Source organism: Enhydra lutris, unplaced genomic scaffold (assembly GCF_002288905.1).
Source record: "Enhydra lutris kenyoni isolate GAN:26980312 unplaced genomic scaffold, ASM228890v2 scaffoldscaffold5, whole genome shotgun sequence".
In the NCBI taxonomy this organism is placed as follows: domain Eukaryota; kingdom Metazoa; phylum Chordata; class Mammalia; order Carnivora; family Mustelidae; genus Enhydra; species Enhydra lutris.
Window position 1 is genome coordinate 7,339,770 of NW_019154089.1, and position 15,416 is coordinate 7,355,185.

The following is a 15,416-nucleotide window of genomic DNA, read 5'->3' on the forward strand; positions in this document are numbered from 1 at the left end:
ATAATGAAGATCACAGCAGAAACCAATGAAATGGAAAATGGTACAAACAACAGAGAAAGTCAATAAATCCAAAAGATGCTTGTACAAGAAGAGCAGTCAAATTGATAAACCACTAGCCAGACTGCACAGGATAGAACGAAAGAAGGTATAAATTACCAGTATTAGGAATGAGATGACATCACTGTAGATTTCACAGATATTAAAAAGACTATAAGGGAATATATAACTTATTCATTTAAATTAGTTGAAACAAAAATACTTGAAAGCCAAACTAACAAGTTTCACCCAAGATAAACAGATGACTCGAATACCCAATATTTTTAAAGAAATTAAAATTTCCTACAAACAAAAATCCATACTTAGTTTTTGTACTTTTTTTTTAAAGATTTTATTTATTTATTTGATAGAGAGAGAGAGAGAGAGAGAGAGACCTCCAGTAGGCAGAGTGGAAGGGAGAGGGAGAAGCAGGCTCCCAACCGAGGAGGGAGCCTGATGTGGGGCTTGATCCCAGGACCCTGGCATCATGACCTGAGCTGAAGACAGCCAAGTGACTGAGCCACCCAGGCGCCCCCATACTTTTTTTTTTTTTTTTTTTTTAAGATTTATTCATTTTAGAGAAGGACAGAGGGTGTGTGAGCAGGGGGCAGGGAGGGGAAAGAAACTCAAGCAGACTCTGGGCTCAATCCCATGACCCTGAGGTCATGCATCAGATGTTTAACCAAGAGAACCACACAGGCATTCCTGGCCTGAATCCTTTTACACTTACTGAGACTTGTTTTATGATCTGGAGTATGGACTACCTTGGTAAATGTACCTTCATAGTGTACTTTGAAAAGAATGTATATTCTAGCATTGTTGGGTAGTGTTCTATAAATGTGAATTTACACAGGTTATGCATGTGAATAAAGACTAGAAATGAAATTGGACCAATATAAAAAAATTGATTTTGGTGTTCATTAATGGGTTTTTTCCCCTCATGAAATGCTTAAAATCACATACGAGAGAAAACGATGGTTTGGATTGGTATAACCACCCTCTTAAGTGGTTTGCAATGATCCACATTTCCTGATATTAATGCCCTGTGTAGTCCCTACCCACAGTGAATCAGGGCTAATCTACGTGACCAGGTGAATAATACAAAAGTGACAGTGTGTGACTTCAGAGGCTAGGTCATAAAAGCATTAACAGCTTCTGCCTTGTCTCTTGTCTCTTGAGACACTCACTCCTTGGTATGAGGATACTTAGGCAGCCTTGTAGAGAGACCTCAGTGGAAAGGAACAGCATCTTCTATATGATAGCCAGCAGCAACCTGCAAGCCACGTCAGATGTTCCATCCCCAGTTAAGTCTTCCAATGACTACTACCTCTTCAAAGACCCCTAAGCCAGAGCTGCCTACCAAAGCCATATCTGCATTCCTGACCCACAGAATTTGTGAGATAATAAATGGTTACTGCTCTTTTAAGCCACTAAGTTTTGAGCCATTTGTTATGCAGTAATTATGATTTAAAAACCCCAATGCTCATATGTTTTAAAGTGAACATTTATTAAAAGACCATGTTTAAGTTTTTCCTTAATATTCATCTCCTTTGAGAGTTTTTTTCCTGGCCAACCTAGCTAAAATAGTATCTGTAGTCATTCTATCCCTTTTCCCTTTTTCCTCTTTGTATTTATACCTGAGAGTTGATCATATATAGGTGTGTATTTGTGTGTCTGTGTCTTCACTAAAATAGAAGCCCTATTAGAACGAGAACTGTTTTGTTCACTACTGCCTCTACAGTCTAGAATGCTTATAATGCTATCTGGTAGACAATAGGCATTCAGTAGATAATTGTTAAGAGGATGAATAAATAAATGATAAATAAGATTGTTAGTATTCTCATTTGCCTTAATCGTTTACTTGGACTTCATTTCTGGGGTGGGGTGGGGGTGATAGGTATATGGAGACTATGAGCCATGAGCAACTTTGTATTAACTACTTACTATTTGCATTAGAATCATTACAACAAAACATGTTTTATGAAATGAAAAATAATGATGACACTGTGGCTTTTTATTGATTCAGTTAAAAGGACATAGTGGTAGGCAGCCTCTAAAATGGACTCCAATCACTCCTGACTTTTGATATTCATGTCCTTGTACATCCCTTCCCAGACTGAATAGTCCTGACTTATGCAACCAATAGAATACCATAGCCATTGATGTGACTTCTGAGGCTAAATCATAAAAGGTATTGAAAATTTTAAATGGGGGGTGCCTGGATGGCTCAGTGGGTTAAGCCTCTGCCTTCAGCTCAGCTCTCTGCTCAGCAGGCAGCCTGCTTCCCCCTCTCTCTCTGCCTGCCTCTCTGCCTACTTGTGATCTCTCTCTCTTTCTCTCCCTTTCTCTCTCTCTTTCTCTCTCTCTGTCAAATAAATGAATAAATAATCTGAAAAAAAAAAAGGGGTAATGGAAGTGAAAGGAGTATCTTTTAAAGATTTTTTTTTTTAATTTATTTGACAGAGACAGAGAGATCAGAAGTAGTCAGAGAGGCAGGCAGAGAGAGAGGAGGAAGCAAGCTCCCCGCTGAGCAGAGAGCCCTATGTGATGCGTGGCTCAATCCCAGGACCCTGGGATCATGTCCTGAGCCGAAGGCAGAGGCTTCAACCCACTGAGCCACCTAGGCGCCCCAGTGAAAGCAGTGTCTTTTGAAAAAAAAGGAAATTTTAAATGGGCTATCTCATGACAGCTGAATTTCTTCACAAAAAGAAAAAAAGAAAAGGAGGCTATAACCAGAGTAAGTTTTTTAAGTGAGTCTTTGTCATCCAAGCAAGGAAAGCCATTTACTGATGGCAGGCTCATTAAATCACGTTTGATTGCAGCAAAGAACTGTATCCAGAGAAAATAAACTTATTTAAGATGTTTAGCCTTCCCATTAGAACAGTTGCTCAGAGTAGAAGATATTGAGACCAACATCAATAATCAATTAAGAAAAAAAATAGTCAATTAAGAAACAAGGTAAGTGATGTCAACTGGTTTCCTCGACTCTCTATTTTTTATAATAGTTGAGATGTAATCATCATACCATACAATTTACTCATTTAAAGTGTAATTCAGAGTTGTGCAACCATCACCAGAATAAATTTTAGAATATTTTTATCACTCCAAAAAGAAACCCTGTATCTATCAGCAGTTTTTACTCATTTCTTTCCTAACCACCCAGTCATTGGTAACCACCAATCTCTTTCTGTTTTTATTATTTATTTATTTATTTATTTATTTTATTTATTTATTTGACACAGAGAGAGAGAGATCACAAGTACACAGAGAGGCAGGCAGAGAGAGAGGGGGAAGCAGGCTCCCCGCCGAGCAGAGAGCCCGACGCGGGGCTCGATCCCAAGACCCCGAGATCACGACCCGAGCCGAAGGCAGAGGCCCCAACCCACTGAGCCACCCAGGCTCCCCTCTTTCTGTTTTTAGATTTGCCTTTTGTGGACATTTCATATAAATGGAATTTATATAATATATTGTCCTTTGTGGCCTACTTCATTCACTTAGCATAATATTGTCAAAGTTCATCTATAGAGTAGCATGCATCAGTATTTCATTTTTGTTATTGCCAAATGATAAATATTCTATTGTTTAGACATACCACATTGTTTAGCCATTCATCCAGTTGGACATTTGGATTGTTTTCCTTCTTCTGGCTATTATAAGTAATGTTGCTATGAACATTGTGTACAAGTTTTTGTGTGGACATATGTTTTGAATTCTCTTGTATATATACTGAGGAATGGAATTTCTGGGACATAAAGTAACTTTATGTTTAATCTTTTGAGGAAGTGACAGTTTTCCAAAGCAGCTGTACCATTTTATAATCCCAACAGCAATCTGCGAGTGTTCCAATTTTTCCACATTTTACCAACACTTGTAATTATCTGTCATTTTGATTATAGCCATCCTCATGAGTATAAAGTAGTGTCTTTTGCATTGTGGGTTTTTTTTTTTTTAATTTTTTAAATCTTTAAATTTTGTTATTTTCAAAATTTTATTTAAATTCAATTTAGTCACATTGTGTGCTCTTAATTTTATTAATTTGCATTTCCCTAATGGCTTAATGATGTTGAGCATCTTCTCATGTGCTTATTGACCATTTGCATATCTTCTTTAAAGAAATGTTGGGGCACCTGGGCAGCTCAGTGGGTTAAAGCCTTTGCCTTCAGCTCAGCTCATGATCCCAGGGTCCTGGGATCGAGCCCCGCATCTGGCTCTCTGCTCCACAGGGAGCCTGCTTCCTCCTCTCTCTCTCTCTGCCTGCCTCTCTGCCTACTTGTGATCTCTGCCTGTCAAATAAATAAATAAAATCTTAAAAAAAAAAAAAAAAGAAATGTTCATTCAGATCTTCTGCCTACTTTTGAAAAACAGGGTATTTGTCTTGTCTTCTCATTTTCTTGATGCTGTTCTTTGATGTACAAAAGTTTTTAATGTTGAAGAAGTCTATTTTTTTCTTTCACTGCTTGTCTTTTTGGTGTTGTATTCTTTTAAATTTCCTAGACCCGATTCCAATATGGGAGGGGTTCCCCCACACCAACCCCAAGCCATTCTTGGATACCTGGTGTATGTCCAAGAATTCAGCTCAATTCTGACACTATCTACCCAGAGATAGCATCAGATTCCACACACTCAGGGGCTCAGTCCTACAAGATGCCTTCTATCCCCCACTTCAGATGCCAGACACAAGCCCCAGGCTATAACTTGTGTTTCTGACCAACCAGCTACAGATTGTGGAGGTTCTAAATAACCTCCTCCTTAGCTCACGGAACTCAGGGAAATAGTTGTGTTTACTGGTCTATTAAAGGATATGATAAAGGATATGACTCAACATGCAGATGAAGAGATATACAGAGCAAGGTATGGGGAAAGTGCACAGAGCTTCCACACCCTCTCCATGTATGTAATTCTCCCCCAGAAGCTCTCAGAACCAGTACCTTTTGGTTTTCATGGAGGCTTCATTGCATAGTCATGATTGATTAAGTAACTGGCCACTGGCATAATCAACCTTTTCCCTTCTGGGAGGTTGGGGAGTAAGGGGTTGTGAATGGGACTATAGTTTCAACCTTCCAATCACATAGTTGGTCTTCCTGGTAGTCAGTCTCCATCCTTAGGTGAATCCCAGAAGTCACCTTATTAATAAATAAAAGACGACTTATCACTCTCAGCACTTAGGGAATCCCAAGGGTTTTGGAAGCTGTGAGCCAGAAATTGTGCACAAGCACCAAATATATAAGAAATACATTTGGCCATTCACATATAAATACACATTTAAATTATAAATCACAATATCACACCTTTCTAATAAACTATTGCCTAATCCAAGTCTTAAAACTTATGCCTATGTTTTCTTTAAGAGTTTTACAGTTTTAGCTCTTAAAATTAGATCTTTGATTCATTTTGAGCTAATTTTTGTATATGGCAAAAAGTAGGGGTCCAAATTCATTCTTTGGTATATGGATATGCTGTTGTCCCAGTACTCTTTGTTGAAAAGAGTATTGCTTGCCTATTGTATTACCTCGGAAGCCATGTGGAAAACCAACTGATGATAAGTGTTAGGAATTATTTATAGTTTCTCAATTCTATTAATCCATGTTGTCTTCAACTCTTGATAAGCCCAGGGATGTTATGCCATACTGTCAGGTGTTTATTCAAGGAATCAATGTTTATTTATTTATTTATTTAATTTATTTATTTAAAAAAATTTTTTTTAATTTTTTTTTAAGATTTTATTTATCCATTTGACAGACAGAGATCACAAGTAGGCAGAGAGAGAGAGAGAGAGAGGGAAGCAGGCTCCTTGCTGAGCAGAGAGCTCGATGCGGGGCTCGATCCCAGGACCCTGAGATCATGACCCGAGCCGAAGGCAGAGGCTTCAACCCACTGAGCCACCCAGGTGCCCCTATTTATTTATTTTAAACATTTAATTTATTTATTTGACAGAGAGAGAGATCACAAGTAGGCAGAGGCAGGCAGAGAGAGAGGAGAAAGCAGGCTCCTCGCCGAGCAGAGAGCCCGATGCGGGGCTCGATCCCAGGACTCTGGGATCATGACCTGAGCCGCAGGCAGAGGCTTTAACCCACTGAGCCACCCAGGCGCCCCTCAATGTTGATTTGGAAGTGACCAAAGAATTAGCCTCTAAGACTAGTCTGTGAGAATATTTTCTATGTGTGAAAATATTTTCAAAGAAATTGAGGAAACACTAATTCACTACAACTGGAGGTTGAGTGGGATAAGATGTGTTACAATGTACTAATATGTGAGAAGCAGAAAAAATTCGGTTGAACAGATTTATAAAGTTTTTGAAAATGTAAGGCGTCTAAAGCCTTAGGACAAACATTTGAATTTATCACATGTTATTGAACCAATGGTGTCAACAATGAACTTCATTTGATCCCTTAGATTTAACCATCATGAGTTCCAGGAATTTCTTTCAGAAATAAACCTGGTTATCCTGACTCTGCCACACTAGTTTCATGGCTTAGTAGGGGTTAAAGTATAGTCGTGATTGTTGGAGCTCAGAACATGGATGGAAATTTTTTTAAATGATGGTAAAATAGTAAAACCTAAAATTTAACATTCTAACCATTTTCAAGTGACCATTTCAGTGGTGTTAAGTACATGCACATTGTTGTGAAACCATCACCACCATCTTCAGTATCCATCGGCAAAACTCATCTCATCATGAGAAACAGAAACTCTATACCCATGAAACAAAGTTCCTATTCTCCCCCTCTCCGATATCCTGGCAACCACCATTCTACCTTTTGTCTTTACGAATTTGACTAGTCTTGGTACTCATAGAACTGGAATATTACAGTATTTGTCTGTTCTGTAGACTGACTTATTTCACTGAGCATAACATCCTCAAGTTTCATCCATGTTACAGCATGTGTCAGAGTTTTCTTCCTTTTAAGTTTGAGTAATAAGCTCTTGTATGAGTATACCACATTTTACTTATCGGTTCATTCATCGATGGACACTTGGGTTGCTTCCACCTTTTGGTGATCATGAATAACATGAGACAGAAGTTTTTATGAATGAGAATTGCCTTCATCTACTGTTGAACATGAAATAATTTGGAAATTAGCTTTTACTGAAGAGTCAGTGTTGCGTCTTAATGAGTTCAACCTGGAATTACAAGGCAAACTGTTCATACGTGAAAACTTTTACCGCAGTGAAGTTATTTCAGCAACAATAACTTTTTTTGAAGACAAATGATGTAAATTGCTTCACACACTTCCTGTGCTGTCAAAAGTTACAGTGAGAAGTAAAATGTGCATTACCACATAAATTTGCTGCGTATATCTTTTCTGAGTTCAGTGCCTACAGTGTTTTCTGGACTTCACTTCAGATGTAAAGGAAATTTTTATATTTCAAAATCCACCTATTTATACAACTGAGGATCTCCCATTCAATCTTCAATTAGAGGTGATTGCCCTTCAAGGTAATGATTTGTCCTAAGGAATACATCAAGAAAAGAACTTAGTGAAATTCTATACATTTTTTTTTCCAAGAAATGAATATGCCTTTTTTTTAAAATATTTTATTTATTAGAAAGAGAGAATGAGCATGCACTCTGGGATCAGGACCTGCGCCAAAGGCAGATGCTTAACAGACTGATCCACCCAGGCACCCCAAGACATGCCTATTCTTAATTAATATCACATGCCAACAGATTGATATTAGTATTTGGCAGTACCCATCTGTGTGAAAAGATGTTTTCAAAAGTGAAATAGAATTTCATTACAGATTAGCATTAACAGATCAGCATTTGAAAGCACTTTTTTAAAAAATGTAAGCTCTAAACACCAAACACCAAACATGGGGTTTGAACTCAAGACCCCAAGATCAAGATTCCTATGCTCTACCACCTGAACCAGCCAGGCACCCCTGAATGCACTTCTGGTGACAGGAAACATTAATTCTGAATCCCAATCAAGTGAAATGTTATCTTCACCCCCTGCCAAAAAAGAAAAATTACTATCCTCATTAGTAGACTTGAATTACAAAGCTTAATCAATCACTATATTTTGAATTTTATCAAAAAAATTAATAGGGGCGCCTGGGTGGCTCAGTTGGTTAAGGCTCTGCCTTCGGCTCAGGTCATGATCTCGGGGTCCTGGGATCGAGCCCCGCATCGGGCTCTCTGCTTTGTGGGGAGCCTGCTTCCCCCTGCCTCTCTGCCTACTTGTGATCTCTCTCTCAAATAAATAAATAAAATCTTAAAAAAAAAACTTAAAAAAATTAATGGAAAAAATTAAATCTATTGTTATATACCTACATAAAATACTTGATTTTGCTGCTTGGCCTGCAAAGCCTAAGCTATTTACTCTCTTGCCTTTATAGAAAATGTTGGCCATCTCTGGATCTCTCCAGTGAAAGAGTTCAAAACCAAGTCTTAGGGCACTTGTATTCAGAAGTCAGAAAAAGGTAAAGGATCTTCTGCAAATGAGCCTGAAAAGTAGCAGCCAGGGGGTTTAGAGAGAAATTCAAGAGTGGGGCATCTCTAAAAAATACAGAAGTGTTTCAAACCAGGGAAAATGGTCAGCTGTATTAAATGTCAGTAAAGTAAAGACAAAGATTCAACTTTTGAATTTGGCAATGTGGTCATTGTTGGCGTTCTTGGTGAGTGTTTTCAGTGTCATGGTGGTAGTGGACAAGACAGAGATGAAAAGGTTGGGAAGATGAAATAACACATTGAAAGTATTTAGCACTGGGGGGCCTCGATGACTCAGTCACTTGAGCGACTGACTCTTGGTTTCAGCTCAAGTCATGACCTCATGGGTTCGGAGATAGGGCTCCACACTCAATGGAGAGTCTGCTTGAAGATTCTCTCCCTCAGCCCTTCCCCCACTCACACGAGCATGCACACCCACTGTCTCCCTCAAATAAATAAATAAATCTTTAAAAAAAAAACACTTTACTTATTTATTTTATTTATATATTTTAAATTTTATTTTATTTATATATTATAAATATATATTTATATATTTTATTTTACTTATTTATTTGACTGACAGAGATCACAAGTAGGCAGAGAGGCAGGCAGAGAAGGAGGAGGGAAGCAGGTTCCCTGGAGCCCGATGCAGGGCTTGATCCCAGGATGCTGGGATCATGACCTGAGATGAAGGCAGAGGCTTTAACCCACTGAGCCACCCAGGGACCCCTCAAAATCCTATTTAAATGAACATCAGACTGCTCAACTTTTCAGTAGATAACTTTATTTTTTAACTTTTTTTTATCTCTTAGTGCTGAATCTTTTCTATTTTTTCAGTAGATGACTTTAAATGACTGTGTACACTGTGCTAAACAAAATAGCAGCCCCCCAAAGTTGTCCATGTACTAATCCCTCGAAGCTTTGAATATGCTGTGTTATAGGACAAAGGGATATAGGGTGGGAGGTAGAATTAAGTTGTTAATTCAGTCGACCTTAAAATAGATCTTTCTGGATTATCTGAGTTGGCCCACAGTAATCACAGGGGTTCTCAAAAGTAGAAGAGGGGGCAGAAGAGAAAGTCAGAGTGATGTGATTTAGGAAAGTACTCACCCAGCAATTGCTGACTCCGAAGATGAAAGGGGCTATAAGCCAAAGGATGTGGATAGCCTCTCCAAGCTGGAAAAGGCAAAGAAAGGGATTGTCTCCTAGAGTGTCCGGAAGGATTCAGTCTGCCAACAACTTGGTCTTAACCCAGCAAGATCAGTGTCAGACTTCGGACTTACAAAATTATAAGATGATAAATTTGTGCAATTTTAAGCTCCTAACTTTATAGTAGTTTGTTAGAGCAGCAATAATAACTAATACACTCTCCAAGACTCTTAAAACCCCCTTACTTTGCTGTGTCTACTAATCCTAACCTATTATGTCATGATTGTCACCAAATCCTAATAAAACCTCCTGATTGAAGAGCCCTCTTAAACCAGACCCCAAAACCTTCCCTCTTGGAAATGTTACTGAGACTGTCAAAGTACTGATCCCTCTTACCAGTAAACAATAAGCAAAGTTTTGCCTTATCACCATATTGTTTGGGTGGTATTTTTTGGGAGGGGAATTTGACAATGGTTTTATCCATGTGCCTAGAATGGTACCTGCTATATACAGATGTTTAATAAATGTCTGATAATGAATAAACTTTAAGCTTCTAAAATAATATGAAATATTTATGTCGAAGTTGTGATGTGGTATTTCCTAAACCTAGATGTGACTCTTAGAAAATAATTTTAGGGACACCTGGCTGGCTCAGTAGAGCATACAACTCTTGATCTTGGGGTTGTGAGTTCAAACCCCACATTGGGTGTGGAGATTACTTAAAAATGAAATATTTTTTCTAAAAAAAACATTAATTTTAAAAAACCATAAATTTAAAGCCTGAATGAAACTTTGCACATAGATGTTTATATCGGCTTTATTCATAATCACTACAAACTGGAAACTCAAATGTCTTTCAACTAATGAAGGGATGAACAAGCTATGTTAAAGCCATATAATAGATTGCCACTCAGCAATAAAAGGGAATAAATTACCGATACATGCAATGACAGTGGATGAATCTCAAAGGCATTATGCTAAGTGAAATAAGAGAGATTTAAAAGGCTACAAATTGTATGATTCCATTTATGTTATAGTCTGGAAATGGTAAAAGAATAGGGGAAGAAAGCATACCAGTGGTTGCCAGGAACTGGGGCTGAGGTGAAGTGTTCACTACAAAGGAGAATGAGGGAATGTTTTAGTGTAATGGAAATGTTATATGTCCTGATTATGGTGGTAGTTACACAACTGTACACATTTGTCTGAACTCATTAAGAAGGATGCATTTTATTGTATGTGAATTATATCTCAAAAAATGACTAAAAAAAGCAGAACTCCGGGTGCCTGGGCAGCTCAGTTGATTGTCTGACTCTTGATTTTAGCTCAGGTCATGATCTCAGGGTCGTGAGATGGAGCCCTGAGTTGGGCTCTGCGCTGGGGTTGGAGCCTGCTTAAGATTCTCTCTTCCTTTCCCTCTGCTTCTCCCCTTTCCTTCTCCCTTTGCCCCCCCACCTTCCCTCTTCCTCTGCCCCTCCCCCCTCTGAAAATTTAAAAAAATAAAAATATTAAAAACCAGGGGCGCCTGGGTGGCTCAGTGGGTTGAGCCTCTGCCTTCAGCTCGGGTCATGATCTCTGGGTCCTGGGATCGAGCCCCGCGTTGGACTCTCTGCTCGGCGGGAAGCCTGCTTCCGCTCTCTCTGCCTGCCTCTCTGCCTACTTGTGATCTCTCTCTCTCTCTCTCTGTCAAATAAATAAATAAAATCTTTAAAAAAAACTTAAAAACCAGAACTCTACTCAGAACTGCTACAGAACAATATATATTGAATACTTTGTTAAAATCTTGCATGTAAATATAACAATCATCTATTTCTTTGAGGTTTTTTTTTCTTACAGCTCTGGTTGGTATTTTCTACTATTTCTCCATTTTGTGAAGTTGACTTACATTCTGGAACATAAAAATAGAGAAAGTTCACTGTTAAAATGGATGAATCTGGGTGCGCCTGGGTGGCTCAGTGCGTTAAAGCCTCTGCCTTCCACTCAGGTCATGATCCCAGGGTCCTGGGATAGAGCCCCACATCAGGCTCTCTGCTCAGCGGGGATCCTGCTTCCCTTCCTCTCTCTGCCTGCCTCTCTGCCTACTTGTGGTCTGTCTGTCAAATAAATAAATAAAATCTTAAAAAAATGGGTGCATCTGATCAAATAAAATGATAAGAGCTTTAAAATGTTATGTATTGAGAAACAATTCTAGGAATTTTTCTTTCACTGCTGGTAGGGAAGAAAATTCTTATTTGCGGAATAATGCCAAGGAAAAGCCTCCATTTTTTGAAAAAGATTTTTATTTATGTATGTGAGAGAGAGATTGAGAGAACTAGTGGGAGGAGGGGCAGAGGGAGAAGCAGACTCCCCACTGAGCAGGGAGCCAGACATGGGACTCCATCCCAGGACGCTAGGATCATGACCTGAGCCTAAGGTAGACGCTTAATTGACTGAGCCACCCAGGCACCGAAAAGTCTTCATTTTCTACTCTCAATCCCTCTTTTCTGTTTTTTAAGTAAGTTGCTCACTTTATAGTGAAAGGTTATCATGATCCTTTACAGGACAAAAAGCATCTCATCATTTGGTTAGCCAAACAATTTATTCCAAAATAAGTAAAGGAACCTTCTTGTAAAGTTTGTTTAATATCAATTTGCATCTTAATACTTCTTTAATTATGGTATAAAGTGATAATCTTTCTCTTACCCCTTATCATCCCTACTCTCTCCCAATATAGCCTTGTAAATCTTCCCAGGCAAAATTTGAAAGAAAGCAAATAAAATTGGCGCAACTTCTATGGAGAATAACTTTGCAATATCTACCAAAATTAAAAATACCTTTTGATCTAAAGCTTCCAGTCTAAGGATTTATTGGTATAGTTTCCCTTTGTGTGGTGTAATTAGTTATCAGTTGCTGCTTAGTTTGTGATAATATTGGCTTGGCAACAATCTAAATGTCCACCCACAGGCGACTGATTAAATATGATATTTGCATACAATGGAAAATTATACTGCACTAGGAAGAATGAAGCAGTTTTTTATGCAGTGATATGCGATGATGTATAGAAGCAGAAAAATGTTCACCTTTAGCCCAGAGAGGTGACCTATAGCCTCCACAGTTTAGATAAGGATCAAACATGGGCTGATTGTTACATTCTTAAAGGGTCTCATGACTGCCTGTAAAGCTCACTGATAGTAAGTATCAGGCTGAACCATAAGCACCAGAGAAATCTTCCAAAACTAGTTTTACCAGTAGAATTTCGAGGAAGACATTTATAATCTAATACTTGCTGCACATCCCTTCCCCCTTGAGCTCTAAGCAGATAACCACTGACTGGCTTCATTCAGCAAAAGTGCAGCTCCTTCTGCCCACAGCTCCTGTTCTGGTGCTATAATGTAAGCACCTTTTTTTTTTTTTTTTTTAAGATTTTATTTATTTATTTGACAGACAGAGATCACATGTAGGCAGAGAGGCAGACAGAGAGAGAGAGGAGGAAGCAGGCTCCCCGCTGAGCAGAGAGCCCGATGTGGGGCTTGATCCCAGGACCCTGGGATCATGACCCGAGCAGAAGGCAGAGGCTCTAACCCACTGGGCCACCCAGGTGCCCCTGTAAGCACCTTTTTGCACCAAAAATGTCTCAAGAATTCTGGACTGCTTGCTTGTGGCCCCACATCAATAGTGAAGAATATCCAGGCTATTTTAAGAGAAAAAAGGAAGGAACTTAACAGTATATATAGTACATTATCTTTCCTGTAAAAAGAAGTATAACTATTATCATGTTTATTTGTAACATCTCTTGGGAGGGATACATTAGGAAATGCTAAATGATTGCCTCCAGGACTATGGTAGTTGAAGGGCAAGGATGGGAGCGGGAATTATTTTTCATTCTATTTCATCATAGTCCTTTTTGGATTTTGAATTAATACACTTGTTCATTTTATAGACACATATAGATAAAATCTATACAGATATATACAGTGAAGCTTAAAAAATAATAGGTGGTCAATTCAGAATTTTAAAAAAATTATACTTCTATGGATGCTGGTGAATTACCATTTGTTAGGGCTGATAAAAATATTTTCATACGCACATTCCCTATAATAGTTTATCACAAAGCTCCTCAAAAACCTTGAACCTTATCAAAAGCAATCTTTAAAATGCTTTTTTCTTAAAGTTAGTAGAAAGTAAACAAAACAACGCAGCTTCCTGAGGCTTCTTCACAGAGGGAAAAAAAACAGGTAATAGGCAGGAGATTATAAAGTGTTTTTCAAATGATGAGCCGGAGGTAGTTTCTCTGAACAGTTACCAGACTGGGTTCTGTGAGACCCTTAGAAAATCCTGCCTGGTCTGTAGCCATTATTTTACTCTCAATTAAATTACAGCTTGCCCTGAGTGGCAGGATGTTAAGAGATGAAGGAAAGTGTTGAAAATGATATTCTGAAGAACAGTATTAGTGGCAGAAAACGTTTCGATGACGAACAAAAAAGGGTTGGCGAGGCTTCATGGGAGAAGTTCAAGGGAGGTTCCTAGCATCCTCCCCGCGTGAGTCCTCGGAGACTTCCTTTCTCTGCCGACCTGTTGAGGGCTGCTGGACTCGGGGCATCGACGTCAGCACCAGGAAGCCGGTCTAGGGGGCTCAGGGTTCGGTTAGACCCCGGCCAGGGGCGGACAGTCTGAGCCCCGTCACCTGAGCCCCAGAACCGGTAGATCCGGCTAGGCCCGTCCCCGCCCTTCCGAACCTCGGTAGCGGCTACGTGCACAGGAGGGTGTGATCTGCAGGCCGGGTCCTGCCCGACTGCCCTGCGCCCCGCGGCCACGGGGCCCAGGAACTCGGGCCTAGGCCACCCGGGCCGGTGCTTCCGCCTGTCCTGGGTCGTCCGACCCGTGTCGCCTCCCGTCACTGCAGGCCCCGCGGCCCCGCAGCCCCCAGCTTTTCTGGCGGGGAGGGGCGCGGCGTCGCCACGTGACGCCTCGCCCCCGCCCGGTCCTGGTCACATGGGTGGCACGGCCGCTGCGTCAGTCACAGTCCTGGCTGCGGGAGCTGAGTCGCCGTCGCCGCCGCCGCCTCCAGCGGACGGGGCGGGGATCCCGGTGCCAGGTCCTCGTCGGCCCGCCCCTGCCGCCTCAGTCGGCCGTCCCGGGCTGGGCCCGACCGTCATGGAGCGGGGCGGGACCTCCGCCTGTTCCGTGTGAGGCGCGTCGCTGCCGCCCCCGCCTGCTCCTTTCCAGACCTCCCGAACCTTCGCCGCCGCCCGGAGCCCCTCGCCCTTGGCAGCCTGTCGCCGCCCCCCGGGCGGGCTCGAATGCGCGTCCGGTGAAGGTGCAGGCCGGGTGCCGCCGCTGCCGCAGCTGGGAGATGGTTCGGGCCTAGCGGAGTAGGGATTGGAGGTGAGAGGGGCCGACGGAACTGACTGAGGGCCGGGCCTGGTTTGGCCGCCGGGTGGGGGTGGGGAGACGGAGAACCGGGTCCGCCTGGGGGCTCGGGGAGATCTTCCAGGCCTGGGCAGCTCGACCCGGCTTCGCCTCTCTTTTTTCCGTTTCACCGCCCCTCCTCCCCCGCCCTCGGACAAAAAAAAAATATAAGGCTAACCCATCCTAACAAAAATTCCCAGAAATCCCTCTTTTCGCCGTTTCTCCTCTAAGCTTTCGTTTCTTAATCCATTCCTTCCCTCAGAAATTCCAGCGACTGATTTGTTACTTTTTAATACCCTCTTCAATGGGAAGTTATTTCTAGTTAAAGAGAAAATAGGCCCAGATTCTAGCTATCATTACCCAACTAGTTCTCGCTTTCCTTCTCGCGATCCTGCGCACGTCTCCCCCCACCCCC

At 41.0% G+C, this 15,416-nt stretch overlaps 1 protein-coding gene across 2 annotated transcripts in view; it reads left to right on the plus strand.

The window, feature by feature from the left end:
* Nucleotides 1-14,666: 14,666 nt before the first annotated feature.
* The window catches only part of LOC111140846 (AF4/FMR2 family member 4), a 106,980-nt gene continuing 106,230 nt past the window's right edge, over nucleotides 14,667-15,416 (plus strand). Inside the window, exon 1 of one of the 2 annotated variants that reach the window (XM_022493061.1) lies at nucleotides 14,667-14,977. The gene's annotated coding sequence lies outside the window, so the exon portion shown is untranslated. The remainder of the gene's footprint in view (nucleotides 14,978-15,416) is intronic. The other variant, XM_022493059.1, reaches the window with a different exon arrangement.